The sequence below is a fragment of the Giraffa tippelskirchi genome, chromosome 3 (genome assembly GCF_054371585.1).
Source record: "Giraffa tippelskirchi isolate mGirTip1 chromosome 3, T2T-mGirTip1v1.2.pri, whole genome shotgun sequence".
NCBI classification, from domain to species: Eukaryota; Metazoa; Chordata; class Mammalia; order Artiodactyla; family Giraffidae; genus Giraffa; species Giraffa tippelskirchi.
Genome location: NC_137277.1, coordinates 128,723,261 through 128,739,101, shown reverse-complemented (window position 1 = coordinate 128,739,101; position 15,841 = coordinate 128,723,261). Strand labels below are relative to the sequence as shown.

At 37.6% G+C, this 15,841-nt stretch overlaps 1 long non-coding RNA gene across 1 annotated transcript; it reads left to right on the top strand.

The window, feature by feature from the left end:
* Positions 1-509: 509 nt before the first annotated feature.
* On the top strand, positions 510-15,283 carry LOC145541526 (uncharacterized). Its single transcript, XR_014079088.1, has 3 exons — positions 510-919; positions 10,397-10,506; positions 11,726-15,283. It is a non-coding gene; the product is annotated as an uncharacterized LOC145541526 (long non-coding RNA).
* The last annotated feature ends 558 nt before the right edge of the window (positions 15,284-15,841 follow it).

Genomic DNA, 15,841 nt, shown 5'->3' with positions numbered 1-15,841 from the left:
AGTAGGACCCCAGCCAGGGCGTGTCTGTGCCTGACATGCGGAGCAACAGAGAAGGACCCAAGGCAAAGGAGCCCTCTAAGGGCCTGAATGGGCAGAGCTACAGAGAGAGACTGGCCAAAGAGGCCTTCTGTTTGCCAGCTATAAGAGGCTCAAAAAAAGACTCTGATAGGGCTATAACTCCTGGGGTGGATGCAGTCCGAGTCCTCGCACACATTGTGTTGCCAGGGTCCCCACAATCCAAGCAGCTGCACCACCTTCATGCTCAAATCTCACAGGGGTAGAGCTGCCACAGGCAGAAAAACAAAAAAAAATCTTGCATCTATGCGCTCAGGCTTGCCTCAGTTGTGTCCAGCTCTTTGTGGTCCTGTAGACTGTGTCTCGCCAGGCTTCTCTATCGGGGGTTCTCCAGGCAATAATGCTGGAGTATATTGTCCAATACTGGTTGCCATACCCTTCTAGAACACTATATCTCCTGCTGCCATAGCCACCAATTCCCCTGAGTACCTGGTGCTGCCAGAACCCCTGTGACCCAAGCAACTGCACCACCTTCATACCTGGCCCTCACCGGGAAAAACCCAAGTCTTCCAGAGAAGCCCCTGGAGTAACTCCAATGGATGACCCACATGCAGAGGAAAACCACAATTGAAACCCAGGGGGCAGGGTGGCTATGGAAGAACACTCAAAACTTTCCCACCAGCTGTACAAACTGAAGATTAAATGCACATGATCAACTAAGCAGACTCCGTGTCTATGGAATATATAAAAGGCCATTGAGAGCTCCCACAAAGGAAAACACACCAGCTCTGATAGCTGTAGACATTGGAGGCAAGAACACAGAGGAGTAGGACCAGATTAGAATCTGAGCTGCCCCCACAGCAGGTCCAGAGATCAGCACAATGTTGGAGGGCATCCTAGGGAGGTGAGGTGGACCGTGACTCCCAGCGAGGGAAAGGACTCTGACAGCGGTGACTCAAGAAGCATTTATTTATGTTTTGACTTGTTCTATAGATTCTTTTGGATTTTTTCTCCCCCCTGCTGTTGTAGCTGTTGATTTTATTGGCACTATGAAATCTAATTAAGCTTTTGAGCGTTTTTTTTTTCCTCAATCACAGTTTTTATTGTTGTTATAAACCTCTGCCTCTATGTTGAGCTTTTGCAGTTCTGTGGAGTTTTCCTTTTTTTTTTTCTTTCTTTTTTTGATTTTAATTTTTAAACCTATTACTATTTTTTCTACATTTATTCCCTTGTTTGCTTTTCAGACTGTTCTTTTCCCCTTGCGGTTAATCTTCAATGTATATAAATTTTCTTCATCTCCCTCTATTTAACTTTGCCTATCTATTCTTTCTTTTCTTTCTATCCTTTCCTCTCAACATATTTTTTAGTTTCCTTTTCATTGCTTTATTCCCCACTTGGCACCTTGCTTTAGTTTTGTTTTCCATTTTGTGCTTTAGTTAGTTTTGTTCTTAACTGGAAAATATAATTTTTGATTTCCTTCGTTCACCAGGACAATCTACTGTACTTTATTTTAGTGGGCTGCTTTGACTTTGCTTCTGGGTATACATGTATATTCCATTATTTTAATTACTATTTGCCTGATTTTGTAACTGCCATTTATCTGAGGTTCATCTTTGGTTTCTCCTTTTTGCATATTTGTTTTAATCTCACTTAATGCCATAACAAACCACCTGTGGAATCTTCATTCCTGACCAGAGATCAAACCCTGAGCCTTTGGAGTGGGTGTACTGACTCCAGGACCCTAGACTACCAGAGAACTGATCCTAGTGAGTATCTAGTTCTCACTAGAACTCCCACAAAGGAAACCACTTGAATATAAGACCTGGCTTCACCCAACCACCAGTAGCACCCTGTGCAGGACATCTTATCCAAACAACAAACAAAACAAAAATACAAACCCAATCATCAACAGACAGGATTACCACCTCATTCAGTCTTGCCCATCAGAGGAAAAACAAACAAACAAACAAAATTCAGCAAAAATCTCACCCTATAGGAAGCTTACAAACTATTGGACCAACTTTAGGAGGGTAGAAGCCAACAGGAAGAACAAATTCAACCTTGAAGCCTGGGACAAGGAGACCTCAAACACAATAAGTTAAAAATACATATATAATGAAAGAGCAGATAAATACTACACAAATGAAGGAACAAATTAGAAACACACAAGTTCAAATAAAATAAGAGGAAATAGGCAAACTACCTGAAAAAGAATTCAGAATAATGATAGTAAAGATTATCAAACACCTTGAAAACAGAATGGAGGAAATGCAAGAATCAATTAACAAAGACCTAGAACAATTAAAGAAAAAGCATTCAGAGACAAACAACACAATTAGTGAAATTAAAAATTCTCTGGAAGGAATCAGTAGCAGAATATCTGAAGCAGAAGAACGAATCAGCGAGCTGGAAGATAAAATGGTGGAAACAACTTCTGAATAGCAGAATAAAGTAAAAAGAATGAAAAGAACTGAGGATAGTCTCAGAGACTGCTGGGACTATATCAAACACACCAACATTCAAATTATAGTGGTCCCAAAAGAAGAAGAGAAAAAGAAAGAGCATGAGAAAATTTTTGAGATTACAGTTGAAAATATCTCAAACATGAAAAAGGACATAGCCAATCAAGTCCAAGAGGCACAAAGAGTCCCATACATGATAAACCCAAGAAGAAACATTCCAAGACACATACTAACCAAACTAACAAAGATTAAACACAAAGAAAGAATATTAAAAGCAGCAAGGGAAAAGCAGTAAGTAAGATACAAGGGAAACCCCATATGCTTAACAGCTGATCTTTCAGCAGAAACTCTGCAGGCCAGAAAGGAATGGCAGGATATATTTAAAGTACTGAAAGGGAAACATCTACAACCAGGATTACTGTACATGGCAAGGATCTCATTCAAAATTGATGGCAAAATCGAAAGATTTTCAGACAAGCAAAAGTTAAGAGAATTGAGTATCACCAAACAAGCTTTACAGCAAATGTTAAAGTGGCTCATATAGTCAAGAAATACAAGAGAAGGAAAAAGCTCTATAAAATCAACCACAAACAATTAAGAAAATGGCAATAGGAATATATATATCAATAATTACTTTAAATGTAAATGAATTAAATGCTCTAACCAAAAGACACAGACTGGCTGAATGGACACAAAAACAAGACTCATGTATATGCTGTCTACAAGAAACCCACTTCAGACCTAAAGGCATACAGACTGAAAGTGAGAGGATGGAAAAATATATTCCTTGAAAATGGGAAGTAAAAAAAAAGCTGGAGTAGCAATCCTCATATCAGACAAAATAGACTTTAATAAAAAGGATTACAAGAGATAAGGAAGGACTCTGCATAATGAACAAGGGATCTATCCAAGAGGAAGACATAACAATTGTAAATATCTCTGCATCCAACATAGGCAATACATAAGACAAACACTAGCAGACATAAAAGGAGAAATTGAAAGTAACACAATAATAATAGGAGACTTTAATGACACATTCACACCAATGGACAGATCATCAAAACAGAAGATTAATAAGGAAACACAAGTCTTAAATTATACATTAAATGAGATAGATCTGGAAGGGCAAAACATGTATACCCATGGTGGATTCATGTCATTGTATGGCAAAACAAATACAATATTGTAAAGTTAAAAAATAGATAAATAAACTAATTTAAAAAAAAGCATGTTGAAGAATATAAAGACATATTTTTTGCACACCTAAGTTATGAACTGAAAAAAAAAGAAAGTTGAAATCATATCAAGCATCTTCTATGACCACAATGCTATGAGACTAAATATCAATTACAAGCAAAAAACTCTAAGAAACAGAAACACATGGAGATTAAACAATACATTTCTAAATAACCAACAGATTACTGAAAAAATTAAAAGGTAAATCAAAAATTTTCTAGAAAAAAAATGACATGAAAACATTACAACTCAAAACCTGTGGGGTACATCAAAAGCAGTTCTAAGAGGGAAGTTTATACCAATACAATCCTACCTCAAGAATCAAGAAAAACATTGAATAGGCAACCTAACTTTACACTGAAAACAACTGGAAAAAGAAAAACAAACAAACAAACAAAATAAAATTAGTAGAAGGAAATCATAAAGATTCAAGCAGAAATAACTGAACAAGAAGTGAAAGAGACAATAGTAAAGATTAATAAAACTAAAAGCTGGTTCTTTGAGAAGATAAACGAAATTGAAACACAAATGGCCAGACTGATCAAAAATAAAACAAAAAGAGAAGGATTAAATCAAGAAAATTAGGAATGAAAAAGGAGAGATTAGGACAGACAATGCGAAGGATTATAAGAGACTATTATGAACAACTATATGGCAATAAAATGGATAACCTGAAAGAAATGGGCAGATTCTTAGAAAAGTTCAATCTTCCAAGACTGAACCAGGAAGAAATAGAAATTATAAACAACCCAAGTACAAGCACTGAAATTGAAACTGTTGTCAAAAATCTCCCAAAAAACAAAAGCCCACGATCAGATGGCTTCACAGAAGAATTCTATCAAACATTTAGAAAAGACCTAATGCCCATCCTTCTAAAACTCTTTCAAAAAATAGCAGGGAAAGGAACTCTTCCACATTCATTTTACAAGGCCACCATCACCCTGATTCCAAAACCAGACAAAAAAACAAAAAAACAAAAAAAAAACACTAAAAAAAAACTACAGGCCATTATCACTAATGAACATAGATTGAAAAATCTTCAAGAAAATTTTAGCAAACAAAATTCAGCAACATATCAAAAAGCTCATACACCATGATCAAGTTGGGTTTATCCCAAAGATGCAAGGATTCTTCAATATATGCAAATCAAACAATGTGGTACACCATAGTAACAGATTAAAGATAAAAACCATATGATTATCTCAATAGATGCAGAAATGCCTTTGACAAAATTCAGCACCCATTTATAATTAAAACTCTACAAAAAGTGGGCATAGAAGTCACCTACCTCAACATAGTAAAGGCCATAAATGATAAGCCTACACTAAACATTATTCTCAATGGTGAAAAACTGAAAGCATTTGGCTAATATCAGGAACAAGACAAGAGTGCCCACTTTCCCCACTATTATTCAGCATAGTTCTGTAAGTCCTAGCTACAGCAGTCAGAGAGGAAAAACAAATAAAAGGAATCCAGATCGGAAAAGAAGTAAAGATCTCACTGTTTGCAGATGGCATGATACTGTACATAGAGAACCCTAAAGATACTATCAGAAAATTACTAGAGCTAATCAGTGAATTTAGGAAAGTTGCAGGATACAAAATTTGCAGTGAATTTAGGAAAATTGCAGCAATCACTTGCATTTCTATATACTAACAATGAAAAATCAGAAACAGAAATTAAGTAATCATTCCCATTCACCATTGCAACAGAAAGAATTAAATACCTAGGAATACTTACCTAAGGAGACAAAAGAACGGTACACAGAAAATTATGACCCTTACGAAAGAAATCAAAGGCTACATAAATAGATGAATAGCTATTCCAAGTTCCTGGCTATGAAAAATCAATATTGTGAAAATGACTGTACTACCAATCACAATCTACAGATTCAGTGCAATCTCTATCAAATACTAATGACATTTTTCACAGAACTAGAACAAAAATTTTTGCAATTCATATGGAAACACAAAAGACCTCGAATAGCCAAAGCCATCTTGAGAAAGAAGAATGAAGCTGAGGAATCAACCTTCCTGACTTCAGATTATACTACAAAGCTACAGTCATCAAGACAGTATGGTACTGACACAAAAAACAAAAACATAGACCAATGGAATAAGATATAAAACCCAGAAGTAAACCTATGCACCTATGGGTACCCTGTATTTGACAAAGGAGGCAAGAATATACAATGGGGCAAAGACAGCCTCTTCAATAAATGGTGCTGTGAAAACTGGACAGCTACCTGCAAAAGAATGAAATTAGAACACCTCCTAGTACCATACACAAAGATAAAAGTAAAATGGATTAAAGATCTAAATGTAAGACCAGAAACTATAAATTTCTTAGAGGAAAACATAAGCAGAACACATGATGACACAAATCAAAGCAAGATCCTCTATGACCTACCTCCTAGAGTAATAGAAATAAAAACAAAAGTAAACAGGTAGGACCTGATTAAACTTAAAAACTTTTGCACAGCAAAGGAAACTGTAAGCCAGGTGAAAAGACAACCCTCAGAATGGGAGAAAATAATAGCCAATGAAACAACTGACAAAGGATTAATTTCCAAAATATACAAGCAGCTCATACAACTCAACAGCAGAAAAATAAACAACTCAATCAAAAAGTGAGATAAAGACCTAAACAGACATATCTCCAAAGAAGACATATGGATGGCTAACAAACACATGAAAAGATGCTCAACATTACTCATTATCAGAGGAATGCAAATTAAAACCACAATGAGGTACCATCTAATGCTGCTCAGAATGGCTGCTATCAAAAAGTCTACAAACAATAAATGCTGGAGAGGGTGCAGAGAAAAGGGAGCCCTCTTACACTGTTGGTAGGAATGCAAACTAGTACAGCCACTATGGAGAACACTGTGGAGATTCCTTAAAAAACTGGAAATAGAACTCCCATATGACCCAGAAATCCCACTGCTGTGCATATACACAGAAGAAACCAGAATTGAAAGAGACACATGATCCCCATTGTTCATCACAGCACTGTTTACAATAGCTAGGATATGGAAGCAACCTAGATGTCCATCAGCAGACAAATGGATAAGAAAGCTGTGGTACATATACACAATGGAATATTACTCAGCTATTAAAGAGAGTACATTTGAATCAGTTATAATACGATGGATGAAAGTGGAGCCTATTATACAGAGTGAAGTAAGTCAGAAAGAAAAATATCAATATAGTATATTAATGCATATATATGGAACTTAGAAAGATGGTAACGATGACCCCTTATGTGAGACAGCAAAAGAGAAACAGATGTAAAGAACAGACTTTTGGACTCTGTGGGAGAAGGTGAGAGTGGGATGATTTGAGAGAATAGCATTGAAACATGTATGTTACCATATGTGAAATAGATCGCCAGTCCAGGTTTGATGCATGAGACAGGGTGCTCAGGGCCGGTGCACTGGGATGACCCTGAGGGATGAGATGGGAAAGGAGGTGGGAGAGGAGTTCAGGATGGGGGACACATGGACACCCTTGGCTGATTCATGTCAATGTATGGCAAAAACTACTACAATATTGTAAAATAATTAGCCTCCAATTAAAATAAATAAATTAATTAAAAAAGAAAACATCATATGACCCAGTAGTCCCACTCCTAGGCATATACCCTGAGGAAATCAAAATTGAAAAAGACACATGTATCCCATTGTTCACTGGAGTACTATTTACAATAGCTAGAACATGGAAGCAACCTAGATGTTCATTGACAGATGAGCAGACAAAAAATGTGTGGTACATATACACAATGGAACATTTCAGCCATAAAAAGGAACACATTTGAGTCAGTTCTAATGAGGTGGATGAATCTAGAATCTATTATACAAAGTGAAGTAAGCCAGAAAGAGAAAGATAAATATCATATCATAATGCATATATTGAAAAAGCAAGAGAGTACCAGAAAAAAACATCTATTTCTGCTTTATTGACTATGCCAAAGCCTTTGACTGTGTGGATCACAATAAACTGTGGAAAATTCTGAAAGAGATGGGAATACCAGACCACTTGATCTGCCTCTTGAGAAACCTGTATGCAGGTCAGGAAGCAACAGTTAGAACTGGACATGCAACAACAGACTGGTTCCAAATAGGAAAAGGAGTAAGTCAAGGCTGTATATCGTCACCCTGCTTATTTAACTTACATGCAGAGTACATCACGAGAAACACTGGGCTGGAGGAAGCACAAGCTGGAATCAACATTGCCAGGAGAAATATCAATAACCTCAGATATGCAGATGACACCACCCTTATGGCAGAAAGTGAAGAAGAACTAAAAAGCCTCTTGATGAAAGTGAAAGAGGAGAGTGAAAAAGTTGGCTTAAAGCTTAACATTCAGAAAACTAAGGTCATGGCATCTGATCCCATCACTTCATGGCAGATAGATGGGGAAACAGTGGCTGACTTTATTTTTCTGGGGTCCAAAATCACTGCTGATGGTGATTGCAGCCATGAAATTAAAAGACGCTTACTCCTTGGAAGGACAGTTATGATCAACCTAGATAGCATATTAAAAAGCAGAGACATTACTTTGCCAACAAAGGTCCATCTAGTCAAGGCTATGGTTTTTCCAGTGGTCATGTATGGATGTTAGAGTTGGACGGTGAAGAAAGCTGAGCCCCGAAAAATTGATGCTTTTGAACTGTGGTGTTGGAGAAGACTCTTGAGAGTCCCTTGGACTGCAAGGAGATCCAACCAGTCCATCCTAAAGGAGATCAGTCCTGGGTGTTCATTCGAAGGACTGATGTTGAAGCTGAAACTCCAATACTTTGGCCACCTGATGAGAAGAGCTGACTCGTTGGAAAAGACCCTGATGCTGGGAAAGATTGAGGGCAGGAGGAGAAGAGGACGACAGAGGATAGATGGCTGGATGGCATCACCGACTCGATTGACATGGGTTTGGGTGGACTCAGGGAGTTGGTGATGGACAGGGAGGCCTGGCGTGCTTCGGTTCTTAGGGTCACAAAGAGTCGGACACGACTGAGCGACTGAACTGAACTCAACTGAATGCATATATACGGAATCTAGAAAAATGATACTGAAGAATTTAATTACATGGCAGCAATAGAGAAACAGACATAGAGAATAGACTTATGGACATGGGGAAATGGGAGGAGAGGGTGAAATGTATGGAAAGAGTAACATGGAAACTTACATTACCATATGTAAAATAGATAGCAAATGGGAATTTTCTCTATGACTAGGAAACTCAAACAGGGGCTCTGTATCAACCTAGAGAGGTAGGATGGGGTGGGAGATGGGAGGGAGGTTCAACAGGGAGGGGATATATGTATACCTAAGGGGCTTCCCTGGTGGCTCAGACAGTAAAGAATCTGACTGCAGTGCAGGAGACCCAGGTTCAATCCCTGGGTTGGGAAGATCCTCTGGAGAAGGCAATGGCAACCCACTCCAGCTATTCTTGCCTGGAGAATCCCATGGACAGAGAAGCCTGGTGGGCTACAGTCCATGGGGTCACAAAGAGTTGGACACGACTGAGTGACAAACACTACACTACACTATGGCTGATTAAGGTTGAGGTTTGATAGAAAACAACAAAATTCTGTAAAGCAATTATCCTTCAATAAAATAATACATTTAAAAATGTTTAGTTTGCAAACAAATCTTGGAGGGACCTTATGATAATACAGATTATGATTCATGGATTTGAGTGGGACCTAAAATCCTGCACTTGTCACAAAGTGCCACATAAAGCCTTTGTTGCTATTGTTCAGTTGCTAAGTTTTGTTCAACATTTTGTGACCCCATGGACTGCAGCACTCCAGGTTTCCTTGTTCTTCACTATCTCCCAGAGTTTGTTCAGATTCATGTCCATTAAGTTGATGATGTCATCCAATCATCTCATCCCTTGTCCTTTTGCCCTCAATCTTTCCCAGCCTCAAGTTTTTTTTCAGTGAGTTTTCTTTATATCATGTGGCCAAAGTATTGGACCTTAGATTCAGCATCAGTCCTTCCAGTGAATATTCATGGTTGATTTCCTTTAGGACAAAGTCTTTATTGCTGGACTACTTGCTACCGAATAGCAAGCAACAAGAGCATGTCCCTCACAAGCCCTGGGTGCTTCACAAGTCACTAGCTAGCTTCATAGCTAGTAACACAAATGGATTGCAACTGAAGTAAAGAGAAGCCAAGATGTGTTCTGACTGCCATTTCCTCAAAGTCTCCCAAATTCCCAACTGGATTTATAAGCAGAATTGAAGTCTGAATTCAAATCTCCATCATAAGAAGTAAACAAGTTAATTTCCAGCTTAAGATGAGGGAAATAATACCCATTTAATGGGTTTGTTGTTAGAATTATATAGGAATTTGTATGAAATTGTTTTGAAAGCAGAAGCACAAAATAACTGTAATGATATTAATTAATCATTCTTGCTATAAGTGTGTGTGAATATCAAGCATCAAATTTCTTTGATATGATGAGAATTCTTTTCTCATTCTATGCTTGGTTAAAAAGAGGAAAACCTAATCATTATCTTACTTATATTGAACCATAACATGATTAAAAGATCATTTAAGACTTACATTAATCATCTCTTTTACAAAGTAACCAATTTATCTGTTTTAAACTTCCACTAAGTTTTCCATTTTATTAAATCAGGAAATATTTTTTATGCAATTATTTCTTTCCTTCCTAAAGTGGAAATGACCAATGCAACCTAACAACTAGAATCTGACCAGTACAGAGAAAAGCAGCAAAATCTTGAGTTTTTCTGTTTCCTGGAAGATGATGGATTATCTCAATGTAAAGTAAGTAAGAAGAAGCATCTGAATACCTAATTAGGCTTTGTTGCTAATACTGTTCTTACAATCTAGAAAATAAAAATATAGATTCAGAGAACATATTAGTGGTTAGCAGAGGAATAGGGTTTGAGCAAAATAGGTAAATGAGATCAAAAGCTACAGATTTCCACTTGTAAAATAAATGAGTAATAAATGGAATGTAGAGCATGGTAACTCTAGTTAATAATACTGTATTGTATATTTGAAAGTTGCTAGGAGAGTAGATCTTAAATGTTCTCACCACAAAATAATAATTTATAACTATGTGTGGTGATGAATATTAATTAGACATATCTTGTGATTATTTCACAGTATGTTGTTATTGTTGTTAATGTGCTTCAGTTGTGTCTGACTCTTTGTGACCTCATGGACTATAGCTTGCCAGGCTCCTCTCTCCATGGGATTATCCAGGCAAGAATACTAGAGTGGGTTGCCATTTCCTCCTCCAGATTTCACAGTATATACAAATACCAAATAATTATGTTTTGCATTTGAAACTAATATAATATTATATGTCAATTATATCTTAATAAACATTTTCACACAATTTAAAATATAATACGATTGGTACAAAGAATTAAGTCAAGTTAGGGATGGCTTCAGACTTTACTAAGATGATCTAAAGAATGATAAAGCATGCAGTCATTTCAATGAAATTAAAAAGACACAATAACATGCTTTATTTATTAAACCAGCTTTGACTCATTAGAAGGAAATTAACATTTTTAAGCACCTATTGTATGCCATTTCCTGTCTGACCACTTCCAATTTACCTTGATTCATGGACCTAACACTGGATTTTATTTTCACCACCAGATGCATCCACAGCTGGGTATTGTTTTCACTTTGGCTCAGCCTCTTCATACCTTCTGGAGCTATTTCTCCACTATTCTCCAGTAGCATATTGGGCACCTAACAACCTGGAGAGTTCACCTTTCAGTGTCCTATCTTTTTGCCTTTTCATACTGTTTATGTGGTTCTCAAGGCAAGAATGCTGAAGTGGTTTGCCATTCCCTTCTCCAGTGGATCTTGTTTTGTCAGAACTCTCCACCATGACCCTTCCATCTTGGGTGGCCCTACAAGACATGACTCATAGTTTCATTGAGTTAGACAAGGCTATGATTCATGTGATCAGTTTGGCTAGTTTTCTGTGACTGTGGTTTTCATTCTGTCTGTCCTTTTATAGGTGAAGATAAGAGACTTGTGGAAACTTCCTGAAGGGAGAGACTCATTGCTGGAGTAACAGTCAAGTTTGGCCTTGGAATACAAAATGAAGTAGGGTAAAGGCTAACAGAGTTTTGCCAATAGAATGCACTGGTCATAGCAAACACCCTCTTCCAAAAACACAGAAGACAACTCTATACATGTATATCACTAAATGGTCAATACTGAAATCGGATTGATTACATTCCTTGCAGCCGAAGATGGAGATGCTACATCCAGTCAGCAAAAACAAGTCCAGGATCTGACTGTGGCTCAGACCATGAACACCTCATTGAAAAATTCAGACTTAAATTGAAGAAATTAGGGAAAACCATTAGGCCATTTAGGTATGATCTAAATCAAATCTCTTACAATTATACAGTGGAAGTGACAAATAGATTCAAGGGATTAGATCTGATAGTTAGAGTGCCTGAAGAACTATCGATGGAGATTCATAACGTTGTACAGTAAGTGGTGATCAAAACCATCCCCCCAAAAAAGAAATTGAAAAAGGAAAAATGGTTGTCTGAGGAGGCCTTACAAAGAGCTGAGAAAAGAAGAGAAGTGAAAGGCAAAGGAGAAAAGGAAAGATATACCTATCTGAATGCAGAGTTCCAAAGAACAGCAAGGAGAGATAGGAAAGCCTTCCTCAGTGATCAATGCAAAAAAATAGAAGGAAATAATAGAATATGATAGACTCTTCAAGAAAATTAGAGTTACCAAGGGAATATTTTCATGCAAAGATGGGCACAGTAAAGGACAGAAGTGGTATGGATCTAACAGAAGCAGAAGATATTAAGAGGTGGCAAGAATACACAGAAGAACTCGATCAAAAATATCTTCATAACCCATGTAACCATGATGATGTGATCACTCACCTAGAACCAGACATCCTGGAGTATGAAGGCAAGTGGGGCCTTAGGAAGCATCACTATGAACAAAGCTAGTGTAGATGATGGAATTCCAGTTGAGCTATTTCAAATCCCAAAAGATGATGCTGTTAAAATACTACACTCAATATTCCAGCAAATTTGGAAAACTCAGCAATGGCCACAGGACTGGAAAAGATTAGTTTTCATTACAATCCTAAAGAAAGGCAATGTCAAAGGATGTTCAAACTACCACACAATTGCACTCATCTCACATGCTAGCAAAATAATGCTGAAAATTCTCCAAGCTAAGCTTCAACTGTACATGAACTGAGAAATTCCAGATGTTCAGCTGGTTTTAGAAAAGGCAGAGGAACTAGAGATCAAATTGCCAACATCCGCTGGATCATAGAAAAAGCAAGAGAGCTCCAGAAAAACATCTACTTCTGCTTCATTCATTATGTAAAATCCTTTGACTGTGTGGATCACAACAAACTGTGGAAAATTCTGAAAGAGATGGGAATACCAGACCACTTTACCTGCTTCCTGAGAAACCTGTATGCAAATCAAGAAGCAACAGTTAGAATCGGATATGGAAAAAAGGACTGGTTCCAAATTGGAAAAGGAAGGCTCTATATTGTCTCCCTGTTCATTTAACTTATATGCAGAGTACATAATGAGAAATACCAGATTGGAAGAAGTACAAGCTGGAATCAAGATTGTTGGGAGAAATTTCAACAACCTCAGATATGCAGATGACACCACCCTAATGGGAGAAAGCAAAGAACTAAAGAGCCTCTTGATGAAAGTGAAAGAGGAGAGTTAAAAAGTTGGCTTAAAGCTCAACATTTAGAAAATGAAGCTCATGGCATCTGGTCCCATCATTTCATGGCAAATAGAAGGGGAAACAATGGAAACAGTTACAGACTTTATTTTCTTGGGCTCCAAAATCACTGCAGATGGTGACTGCAGCATGAAACTAAAATGCACTTGCTCCTTGGAAGAAAAGCTATGACCAATCTAGACAGTATATTAAAAAGCAGAGACATTACTTTGCCAACAAAGGTCAGTCTAGTCAAGCCTATGGTTTTTCCAGTAGTCATGTATAGATGTGAGAGTTGGAATGTAGAGAAGGCTGAATGCCGACAAATTGATGCTTTTGAACTGCAGTGTTGGAAAAGACTCTTGAGAGTCTCTTGGTCTGCAAGGAGATCCAACCAATCAATCCTAAAGGATATCAATCCTGAATATTCATTGGAAGGACTGATGCTAAAGCTGAAGCTCCAATATTTTGGCCATCTGATGTGAAGAGCCTACTCATTAGAAAAGACCATGATACTGGGAAAGATTGAGGACAAGGGAAGGGGGCAGCAGAGGATGAGATGGTTGGATGGCATCACTGACTCAATGAACATGAGTTTGAGCAAGCTCCAGAAGATAGTGATGGACAGGAAAGCCTGGTGTGCTGAAGTCCATGGGGTCGTAAAGAGTTGAACATGACTGAGCAACTGAACAACAACAACATTGTTGCCAAGTGGTTTACATAAGTTATCTGGATTAATGCTTATAGCAGCTCTATGTCCTAGTAAATGTTAGACACATATTGCATAAGAGAAAGTAGGTTTAGTGTTACTGAGACCTTACATTTACCAGATAATAGAAGGTAGAGCTAGGAATCAAATTTGATTCCAAATTCAGTCACTTCTTTACCTTACTGCATCCAGCATGTATCATCATGGATCCTAAGTAATTAGTTTGAAGTGTGCTGTTGCAAAAATGAAAGCATTTAGAACAATTTAACACAATAATGCACTGTGAAACCATTTCACATTAAGGTAGCGCCTAGTAATTTCCTAAAATATGAGTAGCCCAAGGGAACAAAAATATATTTCCATGAATTTATTATACATGAAGAGTATGCTATATGCTTTTGTATCGGAGAAAAGACAACCTGTGATTGGTCGCTGGGGGGAAAGAAAATTTCCCTAATAGATATATTTCAATGAAAACTAGACTCATTCATCTCACATATACAAGCCAAAATACATGAACCAAAGAGCCTTATACTTACCTTCAATACCAGAACTCCAGAGATCTGGGAATATCCCATACCAGTGCATCCTTTGGGCACAACTTGTCCCTTAGGAATTCCTCTATCTCCTCCTCAGAGTCCTTCTCTTTTCTGTGATACCCTGTGCTATCCTCACTGAAGAATGAAAACTAGACTATCTGCATTCACCAGGTTGGTATCAACCTATAGCTTAGTCCATCCCTGTAGTTTTTCTCCTATTTCTTATGTCACCCACTTTGGCACATACCTCAACTTTTGTTACTAAAACTAATCTGAAGAGCATTCCATGTTAGCCTGTAATAGGATTTCGGACTAGGAGGAAACAGTGGAGTTAATCTAGGACAGTTCTCCTTATTTTAATGTGAAGACACTGAAGCACAAAGTAAAACATACAATAACCTGCAGAGTTTCTATCAGAACCTAGGTGTCATACACCAAGATGAGTCTGTTTTTTCCCAGTATGCCACAGAGACAGGCTACCATGTCATGGTGAAGTCACATTTGGTCATTTCAATTGATACAATGCATTCTTGAATTTTTTCTTAGCTTTCACTTTCTAAACCAGAGAGTTGATTGGTGATTGGAATATAAATAATCATAATATAACTAATTTGGAGTGGTTTGTAAGTTAAGAATGGTTAGGTATACAAAATAGCATATTGCAAATCCAATACAATTACTTTAGAAAATATTTTAGGGGGGCTCATATAACCAAGGTCTTCCTAGGTGGCTCAGTGGTAAAGACTCCACCTGCCAATGCAGGAGATGCAGGTTTGATCCCTGGGTCAGGAAGATTACCTAGAGTAGGAGATGGCAACCCACTCCAGTATTTTTGCCTGAAAAATCTCATGGACAGAGGAGCCTGGCAGGCTATAGTTAATGGAGTCACAGAGAGTTGGACATGACTGAATGACCAAGCAGGCATGTATATAACCAAAAATTACAGAGATGAAATTCCAGGGATAACTCAACCAGGAATCAACGTTATTAACTCATTTTCTTTTTTCTTTTTTTTTTAATCTTCTATTGCTCTCCTCTTGTCTCCTTCTCTCCTTCTTTTTCACTTCTGCTGTATTCTCATGATGAACAGGCAACTATATTCTCTTTCATGCTGCCTTAATTGTTTTTAAAATAGTATACATTGCAATTAAAGCTGAAA